The following is a 17,405-nucleotide window of genomic DNA, read 5'->3' as shown; positions in this document are numbered from 1 at the left end:
TAGCAGCTGAATGAGTGAACAGAGTTGCAAATGTTTTCCCTGTTTGTCATTTATCTTTTGTTTACGGTGATTTTCATCAGAAAGGATTTTAAAATTTTTGTGTGTAGTCTAATTGCTAGTTGTTTTCTTGATTACTTCTGGGTTTTGATTTATAGTTAGAAAAGCTTCCTCCATTTGGATGTATGAAAGAATTTTCCTATGCTTATCCTTGTACTTTTGTGGCATTTTTGTACCTTTAAAGTTTTGTTCCATCCAGAATATATTTTTTTCAGGACTGAACGATGAGTCCAACTTTTTCTCCTAAATGCCTGCTCAGTTGTCCCCCAGTACCATTTACTGGATTTATCTTTTCCTGCATTGAGCTGAGATCCTATCTTTACCATAAAGTAAATTCTCATGTATTTGGCCATATTTCTGAACTATTTTCTTCCCTTGATTTATCTTCCTATTCATGTGCTAGTATTATACTATTTAATTATTGTGGCTTTAAAGCCTTATGGGTCTAATCATTCCTTATTTTCTCCTTTAGAATTTTTCCAGCTATTCATGCTTATCTGCTTTTCCACATGAACTCTGGAAGTACTATATCTAGTTTTAAAATTCTGTTGATATTTTTATTAAAATCATATTAAATTTATGGAATCACAACTTAAGGAGAATTGACATCAAAGGTGTCTTTATAATATCTTCCTATGTAAAAACAGGGTACGAATTTTATAAAGTCAAGTCTTCTGTGTCCCTCAGAAATGTTTTATAGTTTTCTTAACATTTTATGTTGTTTATTAACATTATTTTAGTTTCTATTATAAGTAGGTTTCCTTCTTCTGTTTTGTCTTCTAACTAATTGTGAGTTATATATGCCAAAGGAATTGATTTCTATAAATTGACATGGCACTCCACTAATTGCTGAATTATCTTTGTAGGAGTTTTTAGTGTTTCTCTAATGTTCTTTATGTTTTTTGGTCTAACTTTATTGGCTCCTGCCAGAGGTTAATTCAATTAAATTTAATATTTAGTATGCTAATAATCATGGAGTTAATGATATCCTTTCCACATTAAACATACTATTTATTTTTGAGCTGAGATAAATCTACTTCATCCAGTTAGGGAATTCTTCATTTCTGTTTTATTAAAAAAAATTTTAAAGGGATGGTGGGTTTTGTCTAACGTATTTTAGGAAATCTATGGAAATGATCATATAGATTTGTTGATGGGATGAAATCCATTAATCGTAAGTATATCATTCTTAGTACTGAACCATCTTTGGATTACTGGAATAAAGCCTACCTGGACAAAGTATATATTTCTTCTAATGCACTGCTAGATTCTATTTCTAGTATTTTATTTAGCTTTTGTTGTTGTTGTTACATATTTTTTAGAGATATTGGCCTATTGTTATTTTTGGGGGGTAGGATGGTCTAATCTTTGATAGGTTTTGGTATCACTGTTATCCTGGCTGCATAAAAAAGAGGCTGGAAGCTTTTAGTCAATAAAAATCCAATATGAACAAGTAAACGCAGTTATTATTACAGTTTAGTTTATGAATTAAACAGGATTTTGTGTGCTGATGTAGTAACCACCACTTATACTTAGTTTCTAAGAGAAAAATAAATCCCAAGTTTCAAACAACTGACTTACATGAAAATTTCTGGATGAATATTGTTGGAGTCTGTCTTTATCCTGAGATTCTATAGCAAAACTCCCTTAAGGATTTTAAAGGGTTTTGAATACACCCATTTCCAGCCTTCATTTTTTTATTTAAAAGGGTCTTAATTTTCATAGAGAATCTACACAATGCATGTATAATAAAAACATATGTCACTGTCAAATATAGATGTAAAAAGCTTATGTTCTTCTATGTTTTAACTCTTCTCTCTAGCGAATTTGAAATATCTCTAAATTCATGTCCAAACTGAGATAAGACGTTGGTACACTTCAATAAAAATGTATAAGCATTACAAGATGTTAAAACTGATGCCACAGTCTGAGCCCAGCCTCGTTTTAAAAGGGGAGACGAGGATTTCCTTAGATGAAAATTGTGGCGAGAACGTACCTGATCATGATCAACCTCTACTGGCTGCTTCTTAACGATAAAGGTGATGGACTCAAGACAGGGCTGGACCAGGCAGATACTGGACCTATTTGGGTCCAGTAATCTAGACAGATGGGCACCAGGCAGGAAGTGCCAAACGACCCAAATTCCATGAGAGCGTCCTGGCCAAGAGACTAGGTCACTGAGTCATTATTTAGTAGTGAAAACCACTCAGGAATCGGACACCGAGGTGATGGTTCTCAGGGAGTATCTGGAGATCAGCAGTGGTTCAGAGGAGCTCCAGGCCCTTCTGGGCAGCTACCTGAAGAATCGCTGCTTAGGATGGAATCATGCCCAGCCTTTGTTTCTGCAATTAACTGTGTATTTTTTATATTCCCCAGTGGGAAAACAGCCAAAACCATTTGATCTCTCAATTCTAGTGAGGTTCCAGCAGGTAGTCTCCTCTAAGTATTGTTGGGAGGTATTAGACAGTGGCCAGTGCATAAAGAAGGAGGCTTCACTTCTTCAAGGGAGACTGAGAATTTTCCTTTTAAAATGCAATGCAGAAAAACAAATAACCCCATTAAAAAATGGACAAAGGACATGAACAGACATTTCTCAAGACATACAAGTAGCCAACAAACATGAAAAATGCTCATCATCAGTAATCATCAGAAAAGTACAAATCAAAACCGCAACGAGATACCATCTTAAAACAGTCAGAATGGCTATTATTAAAAAGTCAAAAAACAACAGATGTTGGTGAGGCTGTGGAAAAAAGGGAATGCATATACACTGTTGGTGGGAATGTAAATTGGTTCAGCCACTATGGAAAGTAGTTTGGAGATTTCTCAAATAACTAAAAACAGAGCTACCATTCAATGCAGCAGTACCATTATTGGGTATAAACCCAAAGGAAAATAAATCATTTTGCCAAAAAGACACATGCACTCATATGTTCACTGTCACACTATTCACAATAGCAAAGACACAGAATCAACCTAGGTGCCCATCAGCAGTGGACTGGATAAAGAAAATGTGGTAATATATACACTATGGAATACTACACAGCCATAAAAAATGAATGAAATCATGTCCTTTGCAGCAACATGGATGCAGCTGAGAGTCATCATCCTAAGCGAATTAATGCAGGAACAGAAAACCAAATGCTGCATGTTCTTGAGAGAACTAAACATTGAGCACACAGATATAAAGATGGGAACAATAGACACTAGGGGTTACTGGAGGGTGGAATGGGTTAAAAAACTACCCATTGGGTACTGTGCTCATTACCTGAGTGATGGAATCTGTACCCCAAACCTCAGCATCACGCAACATACTTATGTAACAAACCTGCACATGGTACACCCTCTATCTAAAATAAAAGTTGATAGAAACAAACAAAAAATGAAATGCAGATCAGGAGGAGCCAGAAACCTGGACTAAAAGGGGAGAGAGGAAAAAAGAGGGAAATGGAGAAGAAAGGAGGGGGAAAGAGGTGGGGACCAGAAGGATACAGTGGGGGATGAAAGGGAGAAGGAGAGAATATATGGGCCTCCAGAGAGCAGCCCTTTGAGATTCTGAATATAGAAGAAATAATCTTGGGGGGCTGGACAAAGGCATCCAACCTGAAGGATGTGGGTCATTGTTCTTTCCAGCTGGACAAGGCAAGTTTCTGTAGAACTGCTCTCTGCTCCCTGCCTGTGGGATGGCAGCTACAGAAAAGAAGGCTGCTCTGGGTGTGTTCACAAGGACTTAGAAGGAGCCAGTGTCAGGAACAAAGGAGGGGACAGCAATATGTTCCTGAGTCCCCAAGTCCTCAGCGGCACAGCAGCAAAACCAGGAAGCTCACTGGCCCACCCACATGATCACTTCTGTCCCCTGCAATGTGACCCAGGGCCAGGGTCATTCACAAATTACAGGTCTCCTTCTAAGGCAATGTTGAAAGAGAACCGGAATACAGTTCACCTAGTTAAACTTCCCAATTCAAAGTGCCTTGGTAATGTCTCCACTCTTGGGATTGAAACATAAAATTTATTTCAGGCAATTTAGGAAAAACACTACCCCCACACTTAGTTGATGGCATGGAATCCACCAATTTCTATAGCTCTTTATGATGTTTGCCTAGCTAAAGAACAACAAATGAGAAAACATCAAAAACAACGGACATCTCACTGTAGAATTGGAATGAAATATGAATTAAAAATGACCATCTGGTGATTACCTAAAAACAAATCACAGCCTGAAACCGCTTAAACTGGCAATTTAGAATGTTATAAACATCGCCGAATTAAACTGGACACAGAACACATGAGCAGGCTGTCTGACGTTGTGCCTGCAGTCCACAGGGAAAGGTGCTCCTGCTCCACTCACCTCCCCGGGCCTTCCTAAGCCTTGGCCCACGGGGACCCTGGAGGCTGAAGCTCTTCAAACAGGTTACAGCACATGAAGGCCAGGCTTTCGGTGCAGGCCCCTAAGTCCTCAAGGGCATGTTCCAGGAGCCTCAGTATATAAAGCACGTTTTGTATTAATAGCTTTTGTATTTAATGCTTTGATATCTGGGGACTTGTTGACACCACAAGCACTGTCCCTCCCAACGTTGGCTAATTCCCAGAGAGAACAGACAACTGCAAGAGCACCTTTCATATGTAATCCAGAGCTTACAGCCCCACCATCTCCTTTATCAGGCTCTTACACTGGGGCCACTGTTCTCCTGCACCAATCACTCCACGGTCAGGTATCAGCCAAGTGGAGACAGCCCCCTAGGCCCCAGAACACTCTGAAATTATTCAAACTAGCCAATCCCAAGCCTGCTTACCCTGCCTCGCCTGTTCCTTCCCACTGAAACCACAATAAAAGCTCTTGCCCGCATTTTCCCCTCACTTTCTCTGACTCTTGAGCAACCCTGGTGCTTCCTCATGTGGCTCTGCACAGTGTGCCATGCCTCCAGCTTCTAGGGATCTGGAAATAGGATCTTCTTCCTTCATGACAGTCATTCCCATGTCTGTACATCTTACTGTACCCGACTAAAACAAATCCCAGGTACCCTTAAAACGCTCAGCCTCCAGTGCAGACTAAAGTTGGAAGCATGCGGGAAGCCTGTAGCTGCTGAACCTGCAAGAGCTCAGGGGCCCCATAAGAGTGTGGCCTATGCATTTTTAACCCCAGTCCTCCATCAGCTAGCTGTGTGACCTAGCAAGAAAGCACTTAACCTCTTTGAGCTTCACCTTCTTCATCTGAAAAATGGAGACAATAATATTGCCGAGTTCTTAGAAAGATAAACTAAGCACTTGGCAAATATGGAGTCACTTAGCACTCATAAATATTAGTTCCCTTCAAGAAGATTTCCTACAGTTATTTGCCTTTATCTTTCTATTCTGCTTAAAATACATTCTTCCGTTTAAAATGTATTTTTTTTTTTTTAATTTTTTGAGACAGTCTCACCGTCACCCAGGCTGGAGTGCAGTGGCGCGATCTCAGCTCACTGCAGCCCCTGCCTCCCGGGTTCAAGCGATCCTCTCGCCTCAGCCTCCCGAGTAGCTGGGACTACAGGTGCCCGCCACCACGCCCAGCTAATTTTTGTATTTTCAGTAGAGACGGGGTTTCGCCATGTTGGCCAGGCTGGTCTCGAACTCCTGGACTCAAGTAATCCGCCCGCCTCAGCCTCCCCAAAGTGCTGGGACAACAGGTGTGAGCCATCGCACCTGGCCTAAAATACATTAATTTTACATTTTAACTATTATTTATTTATTAACCTTTATCCTTTTATACCAATGCTTACAAATAGAAGTATGATACAAGCCACAGAGGTAATTAATTTTCTAGTGGCCACATATAAAAAGTAAAAAGAAATAGATGAAATCCTTTGTAATATTTTATTTTACCAAATATATTCAATATATTATTACTTCAACATGTAATCAATAGGAAAAGTTATTAATGAGATGCTTTATATTTTTTCCATACTAAGTTTTAAAAATCTGTTGTGTATTTTATACTTCAGCACATCTCAATTTGGATGCTACCTTTCTCATCAAAAATACTTGATCTATATTTAGATTTCAAAAAATTTATACTTGAAAACATATATATATATATATATATATATCCAAATGGTTCCAAACATTCTTAAAAGTTTTTCTTTTTTTTTTCTTTTTTTTTTTTTTGAGACAGAGTCTCACTCTTTCGCCCAGGCTGGAGTGCAGTGGCACAATCCTGGCTTACTACAACCTCCGCCTAGTGGGTTCAAGCAATTCTTGTGCCTCAGCTTCCCAAGAAGCTGGGATTACAGGCGCTTGCCTTCACGCCCGGCTAATTTTTGTATTTTTAGTAGAGACAGGGTTTCGCCATGTTGGCCAGGCTGGCTTCGAACTCCTGGCCTTAAGTGATCTGCCTGCCTCAGCCTCCCAAAGAGCTGGGATTACAGGCGTGAGCCACCACGCCCGACCCAAAAGTTTTTCAATAACTGAATTGAATATCAGTTTTTTAATTGAAATTTAAGCGAATTAGAAGTAAATTAAATCTTCATTTTCCTAAGTTACACCAGCCACATTTCAAGTGCCCAACTGTCACATGTGGCTTGTGACCACTCTATTGGACTGCACCGTTTCATGCCATTTAAAACACATCCTTAACAATCACTGTTTATCTTACCAGTGTAGGGATCCCAATATTCTTAAAGTAGATAACAATATTATAATGTTCTATCTTTTCATTCTAGAATACAACACATCATTTAAAGTTGGTGAGATTTTTTACCTTTAAAAATACTCCTATCACAGCCAAACCATTTTCTTCCAGTGCTGCATCCTCAAAGTTTTCAAATTTGACTGCGTTCCAATGTACTAAGTGCAGCTAAAACACCATGAAAAGAGGGTTAACACATGACTACACAGAATCTCTCCAGAATAAACCCACAGCCTCAGTCAACCTATGACATTTAAACACATTTCTTCACCCAAAATAAAGCCACCAAGAAAAGCATATGACAATCCAAAATAAGAAACAAAGATCAGGAAGAAATTTAGGCAAGGACAGCAATTAATATTTCTTTAGAATAAAAGGACTTGGGGAGAAAAATAAAATAAAATACATACAGCAAACTGAATCGCATTTCAGTAAGGGATCAACATTTGCTCGTTCCCATTCTGCTTTGCATGAAATACTAACATCCAAAATCCATTTACATTTAAAGGAGAGAAAATGTTTATATTGAGAAAAATAAATTCTCCTTATAGGAATTAGACAAGAGTTGAAGACTGGCCGGGTGTGGTAGCTCACATCTGTAATGCCAAGACTTTGGGAGGCCAAGGTGGGTGGATCATTTGATGTCAAGAGATTGAGATCAGCCCGGCCAACATAGTGAAACCCCGTCTCTACTAAAAAAAAAAAATACAAAAATTAGCGGGTGTAGTGGTGGATGCCTGTAACTCCAGCTTCTCAGGAGGCTGAGGTGGAAGGATCGCTTGAACCCGGGAGGCGGAGGTTGAAGTGAGCCGAGATCACGTCACTGTACGCCACTTAGGTGACAGAGCAAGACTCTGTCTCAAAAAAAAAAAAAAAGAGTTGAAGACACATTTCTTCTTTGAGAGATGACCACTTAAAATGTTCTTTTTATTGTTGATACAACATTTAAAACTAAATTACTGCCAGGTGCGTTGGCTCACATCCGCACTTTGGGAGGCTGGGGCAAGAGCATCACCTGAAGCCAGGAGTTCAAGCCCAGCCTCAGCAACACAGTGAGATCTCATCTCTACAAAAAATTTAAACATGAGTTTGGCATGGTGGTACGTAACCGTGTAGTCCCTGCTACTTGGGAAGCTGAGGCGGAAGGATCACTTGGGCTCAGAAGTTCAAGGCTGCAGTGAGCTATGACTGCACCACTGCACACCAGCGTGGGTGACGAAGTGAGAGCCTATTAAAAAAAAACAAAACTAACAAACCAAACAAACAAAACCTAAATTACAAAAAAGTTATAAGAAGCAATTATATTTCCTTATGATTTCCCTATACTTTTGCTATGGTTTGCATATGGTCTGTTTGGCCCTGCCATGTCTCATGTTGACACCTGCTCCCCAATGTTGGAGGTGGGGCTTCATGGGAGGTGTTTGGATCACGCGGGCAGATCCCTTATAAATAGCTTGGTGCCATTCGGGTGGAAGTGAGTTCTTACTCTTAGTTCCCAAGAGAAGTGATTTGGGTTTTTTCTTTTTTTGAGACAGGGTCTCACTCTGTCACCCAGGCTGGAGTACGTTGGCACAACTGTGACTCACTGCAGCCTTGACCTGCTAGGCTCAAGTGACTCTCCCACCTCAGCCTCCCAAGTAGCTGGGACTACAGGCATGGGCCACCATGCCTGGCCAGTTGTTGTTTTTTTTTTAATTAAAATTTTTTTTTGTACAGACAAGGTCTCACTATATTGCCCAGGCTGGTCTCCAATTCCTGACCTCAAGCCATCCTCCCGCATTGGCTTCCCAAAGTGCTGGGATTACAGGTGTGAGCCATCACATCCAGCCACAGAACTGATTGTTGAAAAGAGCCTGGTACCTTCTCCTCTCCCTCTTACCATGTGATCTCTGCACGTTGGCTCCCCTTGGCCTTCCAACATGAGGCGAAAAAGTTTGAGGCCCTCACCAGATGCAGATGTGAGCACCATGTTTCTTGTACAGCCTGCAGCACCATGAGCCAAGTAAACCTCTTTTCTTTATAAATTACACAGTTTCAGATATTCCTTTGTAGCAAAACAAATGGATTAAGATAACTTCTCTACAAATCATTCCTTGTGCACCACTCATGAACTTATTTTCTGGCATCACCATTCCCCCAAGTCTCCTAAGTGAGACACCTCAAGGTCTTGGTTACCTTTGCTTTCTGTTCTCTGGAAGAGGATCTCACCTCCTAGTCCTGTTGCTTTTATTTCAGAAATGCTTTTTAAAAGTTGCTTATTTTCTATATTTCTATTGCCTTCATTTAATCTCTCACCATCTATCACTTGGATTAATCACAACTTGTGGCCCTGCATTGTTGCCTGGGTTAATCTAAAAACATAAACTGCTAATTAAACAAAATCAAGCTATGCCACTCTCTTGTTTACAAATAACTAGTTTCTGATGAGCCTGCCCTCCATCTACCCTATTATGCTTTGATGATCACCACTCTCACTGCCTCTCCCCACAACACACATTCAACATTCTGGTCATGCCATTTTGTTTTTTGGTCATTTCCTGAACATTCTATCAAATCTGCCTTTGCACGATTTTCCCTCAGTCTAGAATGCCCTTCTAATCCTCTTGGCAAACTCCCATACATCCTTTAATACCTAATACAAATGGCTCCTCCTTAGTGAAATCATCATAGACTCCTCTGAGTGGTCTGTATCACATGCCTTCCTCTGTGGTCCCATAGCACTTTCAGAAACATTTTTCAAATCACACTTGCTTTATAGTTTTAATTTCGAGTATTCTTCCCTCACTAGACTTTGCCTTTTGGGTGGTTAAGAATTAGTACACCTGGTACTTCGTGCAGTGCCTTGCACATAGTTGCCACTCAGAAAATGTTACAAACATAAATATATAAATGATAAAATACATACATGTTATTAGGTGACCCCAAATATAAAACGTGTTTTTCTTGCCTAATTATCCTTCTGCTCTGTATTGCAATCTTACGTTTTAAAATGTAATTAAATATAACTACTATTTAATATAGAAGTTATCTGCAAAGTAAGCCAGCCGAGGAAAACTAGTACATATTCAACACATACACACACAGAAAATAGATTTCTGGTAAATCTTTCATTTCATTTCATGCCCTTTCTTCTATACCAATTACAAAATCTGTACATAGAGATATATGTATTTGCTAATAGAAAATATTACCTATACTAGTAGAAGGAAACATCCATAAAAAAGAGAAGGGAACTTTTCCATACACTGAAAAGTGAGTCCAGTGATCATTCAGAAAGCCCATTCAGGGCATATACCCAAAAGAATGGAAAACTGAGTCAAAAAGAGACATTTGTACACCCATGTTCATAGCAGCATTACTCACAAAAGCCGAAAGGTAAGGAATAGATAAACAAATGTGGTCTATCCATATAACGGAGTATCATTAAGCCTTAAAAAGGAAGGAAATTCTGACACATACTACAATATTGATGAACTCTGAGGACATTATACCAACTGAAATAAGCCAGTCACAAAAAGACAAATACTGTATGATTCCACTCATATGAGGTGCCTAGAGTAGTCCGATTCATAGAGACAGAAAGCAGAATACTGACTGGGTGTGGTGGCTCATGCCTGTAATCCCAGCACTTTGGGAGACCAAGGCGGGCAGATCACTTGAGGTCAGGAGTTCGAGATCAGCCTGGCCAACATGGTAAAACCCCCTCTCTACTAAAAATACAAAAGTTAGCTGGGCATGGTGATGGGCACCTGTAATCCCAGATACTCAGGAGGCTGAGGCAGAAGAATCGCTTGAACCTGGGAGGCAGAGGTTGCAGTGAGCCAAGACTGCCCCACTGTACTCCAGCCTGGGTGACAGAGCAAGAATCTGTTTCCAAAAAAAAGAAAAGAAAAGAAAAGCAAGCAAGCAAGCCAAATGCTGATTGCGAGAAGCTGGAGGGAGGGTGAATGGGGCGCTACTGTTTAATGGGTAAAGTTTCAGTTTTGCAAGATGAAAGGATTTCTGGAGATAGATGGTGGTGATGATTGTACAATAATGGAAATGTACTTAATATGATACTACTTAACTATATTCTTAAAAATGGTTAAGATGATAAATTTCACATTATGTATATTTTACCAGTTTTTTTTTAAATTCCAATGAGTTCCATGCCATTGCTCACAAAGAGGTCAATACTATCATGGAGACAGTTTGATGTGTCCGTGTTAACATGACACTCTTTCTTTAACTCCTTACAAGACTACCAGATCTTGCCCTCACCTGATTTATCTGTAGAATCTTCAAATTCCACGAGGAAAGAGTACCCATTATTCCAGACGTGGAGGCAGGTGGCTGGGTCATAAGAGATGGTGAGTGGTTTTAAGCCGGGATCATAAACACTGTCCCTCCACCGAATGTTGATGAATGACTGTCGATCGCCCCCAGGAACGAGGTCCACGCTCTCCCAGAGTGGATGCACTAGGAGAAAGCAGGTCAGCCTATTATCAAGACTGTCTACTATCTAGCATCACACATGAGGCAATTCCACTTCTGGAGACCCTGTCAAGGCTAATGGGAACTAAGAGCTTTAGCAATTAGCCATTCAGGGCCTTAATCAGCTGACTAAAGCAAAGGCTAAAGACAAGTCAGAAAGCACTGTGCAGAAGAACAGCATTCTGCCATCTTGAAAACCCAACTCCTCTCAGTATGCCTACTAAGCTCACCTAAACCGAGTGCAATCAGTCCTGTGATAACAGTAAAATGCAAGGAGATTAGCGCCATGTGGAAATAGGTATTCATAAATGAGTTTCTTTTCTTCATTGAGAATTTCCCAAGCCCCAAGACCCCAAACTAGCTCTAAATACAAAGACAAACTAATTTGATTTTCAATAACAGACTCATTTAAAAAAAAAAAAGAAATGGGGGAGAACTTTGAGAAAGGAAATGTTCAATCAAGTATTGTCAGTGTTTAACTGGTTGTCTGGTAGAAAAAAAGACTTGCGTAGCCTGCATCCTGTACGATGCTTGCCCCACGTAACTGTGCGTGCTGAGTTGAGTTCACCTCATATGTAAGCAAACTCTGAGGACCAGGCAGCCATCCTGCAAAACCTGGGCAGAACATCGGCATTGCTGAGGTCCCTGGAGGTTGCAGTGTGTCACAGGGATGTGGAGATTATCTGTTAAGGTGTACACATACAATTCATCCTCCACAGGCACTGAAGACATTGCTGATGCTATTTTCTTCCAGAGTCAAGCACCAGGTCTCTGTAGCAAGTCCCTGGTAAGTATCAGCAGACTTGCTGATAACAGAGAGTGGCCTGTTGAGATCCCCATGTGTGATGAGCAGAACCAATGTATATCAGTTTGGGGTGGTCCATTTCCCTGTCCTTTAGAAGTACCATGGATGAGTAGAATCAAGAACAATAGGAAAACTAGGAGAAACATGAATTGAGAGAAATGATTACCAACGACCCTCTGCATCTCGCCCCACCACTAAGAATGGGTCTAAGGATTTGAGAAGTAACTAGGCAGCTCCCACCCAGTCAAATCCCCCGAATATGGCAGGGACACCCTCTTGTTTCCATAAAAACCAGAAACTTGCCTCTGGTTTACTCTTACAGGGGCAACAGTTCTCCTGCTACAGTAGCAGCCCAAAGATGGAAGTTTAAAATCTTAGCCTTGGCTTTATTTTTTTGTGGGGGTAGGCAAAAATGTCCTGGCAGTATAGACACTGAGCTCTCATGGAAGCATCCAGACCAGTGTTCTCAACAAGGAGAGTGACTACGGCCCCAGAGGACATTTGGCAATGTCTAGAGACATTTTTCATTGCCACAACTGGAAGAGGGTGCTACTGCCATCTAGTGGATAGACGCCAGGGATGCTGCTAAACATTCTACGAAGCACAGGAGGAAGCCACCACTGCAAAGCGTTATCCAGCCCCAAATGTCAATAGTGGCCCAGTTGAGAATCTTAGTCTGCAAAAACTCAGAATATTCTTCTTTTTTTCCTATTTCTTCCTATAACATAGTATTCTCTTATCTCTGAAGAGATTTAAACCTAATTTAAAAAATTAATTTCAACTTTAACTATAAAGGGTACACATGCAGGTTTGGTATATGGAGTGACAACAGTCCTGTCACCCCAGCCAGTGAGCATAATACTGAACAGGTTGAACCCAATGTTTTTATTTTTCTTAGTATGAAAGAATTCCTTACAGAAGAACAATAATTTTCTGTTAAATTTAGGAGCCAAAAATTAAAAATGCATTTGAACTGGCACAATATTTCAATACTATAAATCTGATCGGAATGCAGATTCCTTCTAGAACGCCCTTGAAAGGCCCTGATTCCATTTTAAAAGATTCCTGACAAAAAGAGACTACGCACCTTCCCCTCAGACACTCAGACTGTGGTTGATAATGTGAGAATTCACATTCTTCAAAGTCATTCAATGAGGGTTTACCGTGAATACTAGGGAAGAACTGGAGTGACAATCAGCTCCCTAAGACGACGCCTTGGTCATCCTTAATTGTTCTCCATCTCATTCATGAAATGGGAAGTATCAACACTCACACTCACGCAAATACCAGCCCAAGAAAACTGGGCCTGTTCCTTCAATTGCTCTTTAATGACCATAATGACACGATCAGTTTATGCCCTTGAGTTTACAAGTTCAGCTTCCAGAAGGTTTCTTTCCTCCTACCCACCTCCTCCTTTACTAAACTAGACCATCTAGGCTAGACCATCCAACTCACTGTGGGGAGAGGTGTTCCTTGGTCACTATCCCCCTATTGAAGCCAACTTTTTGCCAAGGGCTTGTTTTGCTAATGATAAATTCACACTTTTCTTTTCCTCTTCCCTCCCCTTCTACCATTTTAACAAAATATAGATAGAAATGATTTCTTGGCAGTTGTCATACTTTCCCTCAAAACAGGAAGGTGAGGACGAAGCATTCTAACAGAAGCTTCATTTTCAGGTTTTTCTTTATAGGTAGAAAGGGAAGAGATTGTGACTATTTCAATCACGGTTTAAGTGAGCGAAGGGCACACTGTCATTAAAAAGGTGTCAATAATCTGTCACTGATGAGCAAGAAAACTCCTTTAGATTTTATGGTGAGGATGCACTTGGTCTTATTTATACGCCTAGTCCTGTGTTTGATTTATTTTATGCTTGCACCACCTATTTCTCTAGCCTCCTTGTACGTCTCTGGACTCTTCAAATGTAGAAAGCTCATTTCTGCCTCAAGCCCCTCAGTTCCTGATTCTCCTCCTCTGCTGGAATCATTCCCTTCATTCCACTTGGCACTGGCTCCTGTTATGCCTTAATTATCACCTCCTCTCCTCTTTGACTACCCTGTTATAACATGATCCCCTTGAATTTTTAATCATAGCACTCTGGTTTTGTCCTTCACAACATTATTACATGGGTATAGTTATAATTATATGCACACGCACTTAGTTATCGGCCTCCCCCACTGCTCTGCAAGCAAGCTGGCTTTCAACAACTACGGTGGATCAAATGAATCAGATGAAGTATATCACTGAAAAAGTTTGCTTTTTTTTGCTTTATTTCCCATTACCCCCACTGATTGCATTATTTTTCTTTAACAATTGTTCAGGTTTAGCTTTTCCTCACCTTGCCCAGACCACTAGCCTAGTTCTGAACTCTACGCCACGGACTTCACACAAAGCCTCTTGGTCACTTGTCCTCTTTTCTCACTTCCCTTTACCCCCTGAGTTCAGCCACTCAGTTTTCCCAAATTACCGGCTTTGTCAGGGTGCTCCTGTGCTAAAGACAGTACATCAAGTGCAAACTTCTGTGTCCAAGTGCCTGTGTTTTTCTACTAGAACCCTCCTCACTTATCTAACCATTCTCCTCATTCTTTCCAAACGCTGGTGTTCCCATGCTGCCCCCTTGGTCAATCCTAAATGAGTGGTAAATGTAAAACCCCCAACAGGCTTTGAAGACTTGGTGCAAGGTAAACAATGTAAACTCGGTAATAACTGTTATATGGATCACATGTTAAAGTGATAATATCCTGGATATACTGGGTTAAATAAAAATGTCACTAAAATTAATTTCACCTGTTTTCTTTTCCCCTTTTCTAATGTGACTCTTAGAAAACTGAGAATTACATATGTGGCTCAATTATATGTCTATAGGACAATGTTGCCCTATACCCTCATGTGCTTTATATCTGGTCCCTTGCTATGTACCACCCTTTTTATGAGGGATGTGCTATTTCCTCATGTAACTGAAGACCATCTGTGTAGGCCTTGCCCTTAGTGCAGTGATGGGATACACAGGGACCCTCTGTATGACTTGGCTGAGGATGATCGCAGGATCACAAATTGCCTTGTTACACAGGGACCCTCTGTATGACTTGGCTGAGGATGATCGCAGGATCACAAATTGCCTTGTTAGAGCATCAGGGCTGTAAAAGGCACTTGGATGCCGAGTCCATTAGCCATAGAATACACATGCAGTTATCAGCACAGGAGACTAAAAGCCCACATTTCTTGGTGGTCAGTTCCAGGGCTAATCGTCAGTCCCAGGTAGCTGAAGACAACCCTGAAGCCATTAGTGCAATTCCATGGGACTCCTAATCCTCCCACTGTTTCTCAAGATTATTTGAAAGTTAATGGAGACAATACAGTCTGAGGCATCCCAGCCTATATCAGAGGTCTTTAGGAAGACATTGCAAAACAACCTGTTAAAACTCTTGTCCTCATCTGTACAAAACCCCCATGACAAGTTTACCTATACAACAAACCTGCACACATACCCCTGAACTTAAAGTAAAAGTTAAATTAAAAAAAAAAAAAGTATTGTTCTCCAGGCTTTGGTTCTTCAAAATTAATTGGAAAAATAATAGAACTTTATAACACCGTTGAGTTATAATATAGATCAGTGCTGTCAAATACAACTTTCTCTAAAGATGAAAATGTCCAGTATGGTAAGTTGTAGGCACATGAGGCTATAAAATGTTAATGTGCTTAAATTTACAGGTAAATACCCACAGTGGCTACATTAATTGTGGCTACATTTTAGACAGCGCCATTCTAGTCCAAGTTATCCTAAAAGGAAATGTTTCTTTTCTTTCTAAAAGCAGGGAGATCATGAACATTAAGAATCACTGGAATAATATTAAATTTGTACTATTTACATTATAGCTGATATTCTTTATATTTCATTAAGAATTAACATTAAATTAATTTTCCTATGGTCTAAGATCTCATGTCTAAATCTTTTTTTTTTTGGAGACAGAGTCCTGCTCTGTCGCCCAGGTTGGAGAGCAGTGGCGCGATCTCGGGTCACTGCAACCTCTGACTCTGGGGTTCAAGCGATTCCCCTGCCTCACAGCCTCCTGCGTAGCTGGGACCACAGGTGCATGCCACCATGCCTGGCTAATTTTTTGTATTTTAGTAGAGACGGGCTTTCACCATGTTGGCCAGGATGGTCTCATTCTCCTGACCTCGTGATCCACCTGCCCTGGCCTCCCAAAGTGCTGGGGTTACAGGCGTGAGCCACCATGCCCAGCCATCTAAATCTTTTTATGTGATCATCACGCTAAATTTCACTAGATGATACACTAAGTGAAATTGATTTTATTTTCATCTTGGATAACAGGTGTAGGCTTTTATTTTTATCTTGTTATATTATAAGTCCCTAAAGTTAGGACTATCAACAATTACTGTCTGCTACTTCAGATAACAGCAAACAGCAATCTGAGTTGACAGCTAAAGATTATCTGTGGAGAGCCTTGGGAGCAAAGATATGATGAGCACAGAGCACTGGGCTGACCTGAAATGCTGCTTACCGAATTTGCCACAATCTCCTACTTTCATTCACTCCTTATTCTGCTTTGCCTCCTCTTAAAATGTTCAGACTTAAACATCTGAGGCAGGCACTTGAGCCTACGATGATGATAACAAAGTACTAGAAGTAGCTGCCACAACTTTCTTTCTTTTTTTTTTTTGAGACAGAGTACAGATGCTGGCTCACTGCAACCTCCGCCTCCCAGGTTCAAGTGATTCTCCTGCCTCAGCCTCCTGAGTAGCTGAGACTACAGGCATGCACCACCACGCCTGGATAATTTTTGTATTTTTAGTAGAGATGAGGTTTCACTATGTTGGTCAGGCTGGTCTCGAACTCCTGACCTCAGGTGATCCGCCTGCCTCGGTCTCCCAAAAGTGCTGGGATGAGCCACCGTGCCCGGCCTCATAACTGAGTTTCTAACCCTCAAGAATCTCAGGTTATTCTTGGTTACAAGTGTACACTAGCCTTCCGCTGGGGTACTGAGCTGTCAGAAACAATGAGAACTGTGTTTACAATTGAGCAGATGAGGGTCCAGAATATAGGAACAGGACCTGCTCAAAGGCCCAGGGCAAGAAAGACCACAATATTCTCCTTGGGGCAAACAGGTTGGAACAGTGAAACATACCACAAACAAAATCAAATGTTGACTTTCACCTGTTTTTTTCTAGTGACGTAGAAACAAGAACACGTCATATAATATAGCTATTAGTCAAGTGAACCCCATCTCCTCGGGGGACCACTATTTGGTTTCTGTTAGCACTAAAAGCAGCAAGCTATCCTAATGGCATAGGCTGATTGGGCTTTAGGCATTTAACTTTCAACTTTCTGCAAATAAAGACAAACAATCTAAAGAACAAGGCAAACACCCCACACTCACACAAAACATTAGT

General features: G+C 40.6%; 1 protein-coding gene across 4 annotated transcripts in view; it reads right to left on the bottom strand.

Annotated features, from left to right (window-relative positions):
* CA5B (carbonic anhydrase 5B) overlaps nucleotides 1–17,405 on the bottom strand; it is a 110,117-nt gene that overhangs the window by 85,750 nt on the left and 6,962 nt on the right. For 3 of the 4 annotated variants that reach the window (XM_063721193.1, XM_063721195.1, XM_054544355.2), the window contains exon 2: nucleotides 10,979–11,176. The gene's annotated coding sequence lies outside the window, so the exon portion shown is untranslated. Of the gene's footprint in view, nucleotides 1–6,790; nucleotides 6,887–8,597; nucleotides 8,702–10,978; nucleotides 11,177–17,405 lie in introns of all 4 variants that reach the window. The other variant, XM_054544353.2, reaches the window with a different exon arrangement.

Source organism: Pongo abelii, chromosome X (genome assembly GCF_028885655.2).
Source record: "Pongo abelii isolate AG06213 chromosome X, NHGRI_mPonAbe1-v2.0_pri, whole genome shotgun sequence".
Taxonomy (NCBI): Eukaryota; Metazoa; Chordata; class Mammalia; order Primates; family Hominidae; genus Pongo; species Pongo abelii.
Note: the sequence above shows the minus strand (reverse complement) of the source record. Positions and strands in the feature narration are given on the sequence as shown.